This window comes from Eurytemora carolleeae, unplaced genomic scaffold (assembly GCF_000591075.1).
Source record: "Eurytemora carolleeae unplaced genomic scaffold, Eaff_2.0 scaffold142, whole genome shotgun sequence".
Taxonomy (NCBI): domain Eukaryota; kingdom Metazoa; phylum Arthropoda; class Copepoda; order Calanoida; family Temoridae; genus Eurytemora; species Eurytemora carolleeae.
In genome coordinates this window covers 598,553-607,545 of record NW_019396132.1, presented here as the reverse complement: position 1 = coordinate 607,545, position 8,993 = coordinate 598,553, and positions in this window count along the sequence as shown.

Here is an 8,993-nt window from a genome sequence, read left to right as displayed (position 1 = left end):
TCGGAAACCTCAAATAAAATTGTTAAAATTTTTGAAAATTTAAAATACTCTTGATTCTATAAAATGTTAAAAAATTTATTTTATCATAAACTTTTACATTTGGATATAGTTTTATGCATTTTATACACAAATAGAGCAAAAATTACAACTTTATATTAATAGAAAAATATACCGGAACAGGAGGAGGAGGAGAAGTGGGGGGGGGGGTTGAATATTGAGGAAACAGGTAGAGAGGGAGGGCGGGTGTAAAGTCTAATAAGGAGATGAATAATAAACACGACCGATAATTTAAAAATTTTTAAAAATGTTGTAGATTTCTTTGTAAATGCATAAAATAATATCCAAATTTAAAAGTTTATTATAAAATAAATTTATATAGGTTTTTATTCCATAAAAAGCAATTTACATTTTCAAAAATGTTAACTATTTATTTGGGGTCTCAGATGAAAACTTCGGGGTCTCGTTGACAATGTTGGGGTCTCCGGTATGGTAGCGGTTGGGGTCTCCGGTAGCACTCCGATGATGCTGCTTTCTTCCTACATTCTTTTTTTTCAACCATAATTTGAATAAAATAAGAATAAAGTAAGGTAAAATGATTAGGACGTGTCAGAATCATTATCTTTTTAGGTTTGTTTTATGTAAAACCACAACATTTACAAAACATAGTATACTCATTTCCAGGGCTACACAATTCTATGAATGGGTTGGAAAGAACAGCCAAGAGCAACGGTCCGATTTGGCTAGTTTGAATTGCTGTGTGAATCGGTTTGAATGACAACAGGGTTTCACGTAATTCCGCACAATTCCGCGCAACAGAATTCCGATTAGTAACTCTAACGACAAACAAGAAAGTTAAAACCCAAATTTTATTTTTCCCAAGAAGTCTCGAAAATTATAAATAAAAATCTGTTACTACCCCTTCGACCTCTCATGTATCGAGATTTAGAAACTTATTTACAATTTCTTGATTTTGCTTTTTAAACAAACTAGATTTATACATTTACAAGTTAGCATTAGCAAGCAATAAATCAATTTTTTGCAGAAACTTTATTGAGTTTTCAGAAAGTTATTAATCAAAGAAAAGAGCGAAGTTAACAATTTTGAAATTTTCTTTTATGCAAAGCAATCTTTTCTGACCTAGTCAAAAATAAGGGAACCGAAAAGTTTGTTTCATTTAATAATGTACAACAAACCTATAGATTTACTGACATCAGCTATATAGTCCTTCTCATTTTATTTTTTCTCCTTCCCTCTCCCTCTTATCCTTTTCTCTTTCCTCCCACTCTTCTTCTTGCTTTATTTTTCCTTCCATTTAGTTCATTTTCTTTCCTATCCCTTTCTTTTCTTTCTTTATTCCTCTTTCCTTTCCTTTCCTTCCCATCCCTTTATTCTATTTCTTTATTCCTCTTTTCTTTATCTTCTATTCTTTTTCTTATTTCAATCCTTTATACTGTCCTGTTTTTTTCCTTTCTTTTGCTCCTAGCTTCTTTTTAATCTTTCCTGTCGTCCATTCAGTTTTTTTCTTTCTTGTCATCCATTCAGTTCTTTTTCTTTCCTGTCGTCCATTCAGTTTTTTTTCTTTCCTGTCGTCTATTCAGTTTTTTTTTCTTTCCTGTGGTCCATTCAGTTTTTTTTCTTTCCTGTCGTTCATTCAGTTTTTTTTCCTGTCATCCATTCAGTTTTTTTTTCTGTCGTCCATTCATTTTTTTCTTTTTTGCCGTCCATTCAGTTTTTTTCTTTCCTGTCGTCCATTCAGTTTTTTCTTTCCTGTCGTCCATTCAGTTTTTTCTTTCCTGTCGTCCATTCAGTTTTTTTCTTTCATGTCGTCCATTCATTTTTTTCTTTCCTGTCGTCCATTCAGTTTTTTCTTTCCTGTCGTCCATTTAGTTTTTTTCTTTCCTGTCGTCCATTCATTTTTTTTCTTTCCTGTCGTCCATTCAGTTTTTTCTTTCCTGTCATCCATTCATTTTTTACCCTCTTCTTTTTTCGCCACCACTTTCTTTCCTCTGCATTTAAATACTTTGCTTGTCTGAAACTTTGTTTCTTTGTCTGTTTGTATCCAACAAACGTCAAAACGGCTGAACTGATCGGGCCCAAATTTTGTGTGGGACCTCACATGACTCCAAGGAAGGTTTATGGATGATCAAAATTTCAAAAATTAGCCCCCGACAAAAGTCTTTTCTCATTAAATTTTAAAAATCGACGAATTTTTTTCTTAAAATCCGCACACTTTTTTTCTTGTTTTACAATGTTCACAAACAACACAGAAGACAGGTGCGAAGCGTCTTGAAAGCCTAGTTGCGTGCGGTAAATACCTTTATCTTTTTTATTTCTCTATCTCCGCTTTTCTCACATTTCTCTATCTCCGCTTTTCTCACTTAACATTACATTTTATGTCTATCTTTCTACCCTTCTCTCTCCCATGGCCTGGCCCCCTTTCGAGAGCTTTATAACTTTCTCTACTGTAAAAAACTTTATTCTTAAATTTTATTCAAGATAAACTGAATGTTTATTGCACAATGAATCTTGTCAATTGCTTTCTTATCACATCTAATTACCAATTTGGTGTCTAAATGGGAACAGAGGTGCGGGAAATTAGATTTTTTAAAAACTTTTTGTCATCAAATGACACAAATAGTGTGGATAGTGTAGGCGTTTTGGGGGATTTTGGGGGAATATAAGGGAATCTGAGATACTTAAACATTTAAATAGAACATTTTCACTTTTGTGTTGTATACACTGGGTCTCAGATAGCATGAGGCAAATGTTTGCTATCCTAAACATATCCATCAAAAATTTGAATTTTTCGAAAATTTGCAACAAAATCGAACATTTCGAAACTATTGAAAGTTTGCTAAAACTTCGGTTTTTAATTTAACGATAAATGAACCGACTGTAGATAATTCTAAATCTAAATGCCACAAAATATTTGCAATCTATAAGATTACGGTTTGTGGTGGCCATCTTTAATGAGACATGAAATATCTGATGCTATGAGAATTATCATGGATACTCAGCAAAATTACTTAAATTCACACGCAATTGACAAACCAGACTCTAGGTCTAAAGTGATTAATATTTCTTTTGCAGTGAGAACCATAAAACTCTAGAATAGGAAAACGACTTTTAGACTCAAATTATGACTTTAAATAGTCTAACAAACATGAGACACATATATTGTGTAGTGTATAAGTAAAACTATTTGCATTGTAACAACATCAAATAACATGGGCGGTTTAATCCAAGAAATCCTTTAAAAATCTTGAAATCTCGCCATTTACTGGTAACCTTGTATAAGTCCATAAAAGTACATCATGGATGAAATGAATCCAGGCCCGTAGCTAGGAATTTCTAAGGGGGGGGGCACAACAGTGAAAAAAGAATAGATAGTTAAGTAAGGGGCGCCCCAAAGGCGAAAATTTTGCTTAACCTGAAAAAAAACTCAATAGGGGTACTGGGTAAAATTAATGAATGTAGACTAAAAACTAGATTTTTAATTTATCACACATTATATTTGTTGAAGATAGATACTTTGCCTGTTTTCGCTTAGTTGCCATTGAATAATTAAGAAGCTATTTGCATCAAAACAAAAAAAAACTGGAGGTATAAGATGTAGAGATTTGAGTTAAACAAGAAATAAAAGTAAGACTGAAAATTTTTGAATCACAGTTAGCCAAAACTTATTCTTCATACAGGGAAAGATAAAAAAAGCTCAAGAATGAAAATCTTCAGATTTCTCGCAAACTAAAATTGGAAAAAGACTCCCTTGCTATCTTCAGGATGAGAACAAACAGAATTGTCAATATGTTACGTTTTAAGTTTTGCTGTATGAAAAGTACGACGGTTCATTAATTCAATAAAAGAATGGAAAAGAATTAGTCTCCAAAATACAAGAAAACATAAACCCTTTTCATTTCACAAGACAGGATAGAAATAAAAATTCCCAAATGATTTATTTAAAGAAAGCACTCAATTTTATTTTAATCTGAAGAAAAAAAATCCTTTACAAATAATGTTCGTAACAAAAATTAAATTTTAGGTCAAGTTTCTCTCTTTTTTCCTTCTTTTTTTCTTTTTTCGTTTCCTTAATTTAATTTTTTCATTCTCTTCAATTTTGTCTCTGAAAGTGTACCCACTCTGTGCCCCTGTGCCCCCTAGCTGCGGGCCTGGATGAATCATTCTCAAATGAGAAATATGTAAGAATGTAAGAAATGAATGGATATCCATACACGGGACAATTGTAGTTTAAATGATTGGTTTGGATGATTGCATCAATAGAATTCTTATGTAAAGGATACTTCAAATCGTATTGGATTGAATGTTTCTCTTACACAAATGTTAAGCAGTGGATTCATTTTCAATTTTTTAAGACTTAACATTTCAGAGAGACAATGTAGAGGAAAAAAACAGAAAAGAGGGATAAAACTGAGAAAGGATGCTAAGGAAGGAAATTGAGAAAGGCAGTGAGCTAAGAAGGAGAGAAAACTTAACAAGGAAGCTGTGAAGAAAAGAAATTGAGAAAGAAAGGGATTTTAAAGTAAAGAAAAAAGGGGGAATAGAGAAGAGAGATATTGAGAAAAAGGATGAAGAAGAGAGATATTGAGAGAAAAAGAATAAAGAAGAGAGATATTGAGAAGAAAGGATAAAGAAGAGAGATATTGAGAAAAAAGGATAGAGAAAAGAGATATTGAGAAAAAAATTATAAAGAGAGATATTGAGAGAAAGGGATAAAGAAAGGAGATATTGAGAAAAAAGAGTAAAGAAGAGAGATATTGAGAAGAAAGGATAAAGAAGAGAGATATTGAGAAAAAAGGATAAAAAAGAGAGATATTGAGAAAAAGGATAAAGAAGAGAGATATTGAGAAAAAGGATAAAGAAGGAGATAGTGAGAGAAAGGATAGAGAAGAGAGATATTGAGAAAAAAGGATAAAGAAGTGAGATATTGAGAAAAAGGATAAAAAAGAGAGATATTGAGAAAAAATGATTCAGAAGCGAGATATTGAGAAAAAAGGATAAAGAAGAGAGATATTGAGAAAAAGGATAAAGAAGAGAGATATTGAGAAAAAAGGATAAAGAAGAGAGAAATTGAGAAAAAGAATAAAGAAGAGAGATATTGAGAAAAAAAAATAATAGAGGTAAAATAATGAAAAAGAAATATGGATAATAAAGGTGGACCAGGAGAGAAGGATAATAAAGGGATGATACTGAGAAAGGAAAAGGGACAATGAAGGTAGGATACTGTAAAAGAAAGATGGATAATAAAGGAAGGATACATAGAAAGTTAAAGAGATAATGCAGTTAGGATACTGAGAAAGGAAAAATGATAATGAAGGTAGAATACTGAGAAAGGAAGATGGATAATAAAGGAAGGATACAGAGAAAGTTAAGGAGATACTGAGAAAGGAAAAGGGATTATAAAGGTAGAATACCGAGAAAAAATGAGGGATATTGAAGTTAGGATACTGAGAAAGGAAAAGGGATAATGAAGGTAGGATATTGTGAAAGGAAGATGGATAATAAAGGAAGGATACAGAGAAAGTTAAAGAGATAATGAAGGTAGAATACTGAGAAAGGAAAAAGGATAATAAAGGTAGAATACTGAGAAAAAATGAGGGATATTGAAGTTAGGATACTGAGAAGGAAAAAGTGATAATAAGCGTGAGACACAGAGAAAGAAAGGAGAGTAAAAAATCAGACGAAAGAGACAAAGGAATTGAGTCTTTGGAACAAAATCAAATATTTTAACCTCAATATCTTTAGAACTCGATGTTGTAAACCTTTGATATTTCAAACTCAGATTATTTGATCTAACAGAATTCATAGTTTGAAGTATGGTCTGCAACATTTAGTTCCAAAGATATAGTGATAAGAAAATCAGAGTTTGTGGCAAAGACTCAATTCCTTTGAAAGAAGAGGAATTTAAACTTAAGAAAAGAGCGGTTAATTAAATGAAAAGTAAACATTTTTTCTGTTTGATTTAAAAAGTGAACGGTTTAGAGAAGAATGAGATGAGAAAGGGATAGAAAGAACCGAATACGCTCTTGAAATTGCGTAATATGTTCCCTGTAGTGCCAAGGAATGCGCGAGATCTAAATAAGTTACGCAGTGGTGGTCGGTAGTGTCGGGTTTAGAGGGATCAGTATGGAAAAGGAGGGAAAACGGGTTTTTAATAATCTTGTATTAACACCTATTTATAATTCATAAACCAGGTTGAATTTTAAATAGTCAAAATGTTAAATTTCAAAATAAAAAAATGATGAATGCTACTATTTAGCAGATTTTAACAAATAGTTGACTTATGACTTATGAGAAGTTATTCACAGCTCGTGCATTAGCTCTAGTTAAAGCCTTGTATATCTCCTGAACCAAAAACTATTTAGTTTAATGAGCGAGGAGTATAGACTTGTCCGACCTATACAGTACTTTCACTAGAAACCCGAGTAAGGTCAGATGAGGGTACAGAGAAAAAGGCAACCTAACTTCATCCTGGACAAACACTGTTCAAGGTTAAATCTAACAAAGAAGCTTCAAACATATATTGATGAAAGTTTGAAACCCAGCATTTCTCACCTGGTCTAGTGTTAACAACGTGAATTAATTGATAGTTTAAAGTTCAAATGATTCTCCGTCCTAAGGCCATTAAAAATTATACAGTTCTCGCAGTTTATCTGCACGATTACGTAACTTAGAGGGTTGATTTCAAAATAGTAAACTTTTTACAAATTGAGAATATTCGAGATCAAAAGAGAATGTGAGGATGTTCTTGAGTCTTGAAAGTTAATCCGAACACAATCACTAAATCATACATTTTCGACATTTTAAACAGCTGTACAATGTACATTTGAATTCAGTCCAAATTTTCGAAAAAAACTCATTTAATTTTTCGTTAAATGATTTATATTAAAAAAATCGTGGTATATTTGAACCGACTTGAAATGTATGATATTGAGTACTATCCTTCTATACTTCTAGCTATTATATACTCCAATACTTCTCAGTATTGAGCCCTATACTCCTATACATTGAGTCCAAACACTGCTAGCTCTTAAGACCTGTCCTCCTATACTCCTAGCTATTGAGTCCTATCCTACTATACTCCTACCTATTTATCCTATCCTCCTATACTCCTAGCTACTGAGTCCTAAATAAACTCGTATACTCCTAGATATTGAGTCCTGAATGAATGAATATACTCATTTACACCTAGCTATTGAGTCATTTACTCCTAGCTATTGAGTCCTTAATACACTCCTATACTTCTAGCTATTGAGCCTCCTAGATATTGAGTCCTATCATCCTATTTAGCCTTCTTATTATCAACCTGGTTATCTCATGGTTGATTTCACTTTACACCCTTATAAGAGATTCATTAGATTCCCTTTGTTAATTCCGGCAGGATCTAGACCAACAAGTATTCTGAAACAGAATTTCGACATAATTTATAATTCTACATCAAAAGAGGCCCTTTTATCTGAAAATTGATAATTTCCGTTTCCTCGAACTTACGATGACAGTTCTTTTAACAAGAATCATCAAGAGTCCTTTTATATTTAGGTTGGATTCTCCCTTTATATATATTCTGGATTCTCCCTTTATATATATTCTGGATTCTTCCTTTATATATATTCTGGATTCTCCCTTTATAAATATTATGGATTCTCCCTTTATATCTATGTTGGATTCTTCCTTTACATATATTCTGGATTCCCCCTTTATTTCTATATTGGATTCTCCCTTTATATCTATGTTGGATGCTTCCTTATATAAGTTCTGGATTCTTCCTTTATATCTATATTGAATTCTCCCTTTATATATATTCTGGATTCTCCCTTTATATCTATGTTGGATTCTTCCTTTATTCAAGTTCTAGATTCTCCCTTTATATCTCTTCTGGATTCTCCCTTTATATCTTAATTGGATTCTCCCTTTATATCTATGTTGGATTCTCCCTTTATATCTATTCTGGATTCTTTCTTTATATATATTCTGGATTCTCCCTTTATATATATTCTGGATTCTCCCTTTATATATATTCTGGATTCTCCCTTTATATATATTCTGGATTCTTCTTTTATATATATTCTGGATTCTTCCTTTATATATATTCTGGATTCTTCCTTTATATATATTCTGGATTCTCCCTTTATATATATTCTGGATTCCCCCTTTATATCTATGTTGGATTCTCCCTTTATATCTATGTTGGATTCTTCCTTTATATATATTCTGGATTCTCCCTTTATATATATTCTGGATTCTCCCTTTATATCTATGTTGGATTCTTCCTTATTTAAGTTCTGGATTTTCCCTTTATAGCTATGTTGGATTCTCCCTTAATATCTAAATTGGATTCTCCCTTTATATCTATTCTGGATTTTCCCTTTATAGCTATGTTGGATTCTCCCTTTATATCTATGTTGGATTCTTCCTTTATATCTATGTTGGATTCTCCCTTTATATCTATGTTGGATTCTCCCTTTATATCTAGGTTGGATTCTCCCTTTATATCTATGTTGGATTCTTCCTTTATATCTAGGTTGGATTCTCCCTTTATATCTAGGTTGGATTCTCTCTGTTTATCTAGGTTGGATACCCCTTTTATACCTAGGTTGAAGTCCCCCTTGGGGCTAGGTTGTAATCTTCCTTTTCTCCAATTTAAGTTTTCACTCTATCTTCAGATTGAATTATCAAGTTTTAGACTACTACCTCTTGTTCTAGGGCAATATCTCCTAATATTTATAGGTTTTGATCTTGTAATATTTCCAGGTCTATTCTCCCTTTACTGCCTTTTCCCTGAAATATTTCTCTGAATGTTTTCTCATCCTAAATCCTGGACTAACCGCTGGTTAAACCTAGGTTTTCCGTCTGTATCCTGCTCCAGGGAGGAGATGTTCAATTTATCCTGCCCAATATATACCTATATATATCTATCCATCCATCCCTGCATAGTAGACTAGAGACTTTCACCAAACCCGTCCAACCAAGGTCAAGTA